Genomic DNA, 863 nt, shown 5'->3' on the forward strand with positions numbered 1-863 from the left:
AATGTAGTATATTCACACAAAAGAACATTATACAGAAGCCAAACAAAGGAACAGCTGCAGGAGACATCAATATGGAAGAATCTTAGCAACATAACAATAAGCGACAAAAGTAAGTTCCCAGTAATTACATAAAGCATGATACCCCTTTTAAAAGTTAACAAAAATATAAAATTAAAAAATACATTTTCAGAAATATTTGGATACAATAAAATTAAGGGAATGATGAATACAAGATTCAGGCCAATGACTTCCTATGGTGAAAGGAAGAGAGACATGGAATGATAAAACCCATTGTCAGATGTCAGTTGTTTTCAAGATCCTAGCTTTCGTGTTTTGTGGCGGGTTTACAAAGGCTTAATATATTATTATCCATAAGTAAATAAATAAATAGGTAATACTTAGGCAAAATTTGAGACTGCATAATGAACAAGAATTGTGATTAATCCAATTCTGTGCCCCCGGAAATCAGTCTTTCATTAAAAATATAATATGTATAAGAAATATAATAGTTTTATTTTTAAAAATTTATTGACTAAAAAGTAAAATGTATAGAAATGAGGATCAAATTGAATTTAGAAGATCAAATTGGGGAACTCTCCCAGGGGAAAAAAAGATAGAAGAGATAAAGAATTTTTTAAATTAAGAGTTATTGTAGATAGATGTAGAAGTGCCAAAATCCAAGTGATAAGAATCACCGAAGGAAAAAATATATAAATGGAGAAGAAAAATAATAGAGACAAATATCCCATAATTAAAGAATTAGATTAAGAGCCCAAAATTTGCCAAAGAGAAAATGTAAATGAAAAAAATAGAACACATCTAGAAACACTATAACAATATTTAAGAACAATAAAGAAAAAGAA

Source organism: Pteropus medius, unplaced genomic scaffold (genome assembly GCF_902729225.1).
Source record: "Pteropus medius unplaced genomic scaffold, Ma_sr-lr_union100, whole genome shotgun sequence".
Taxonomy (NCBI): Eukaryota; Metazoa; Chordata; class Mammalia; order Chiroptera; family Pteropodidae; genus Pteropus; species Pteropus medius.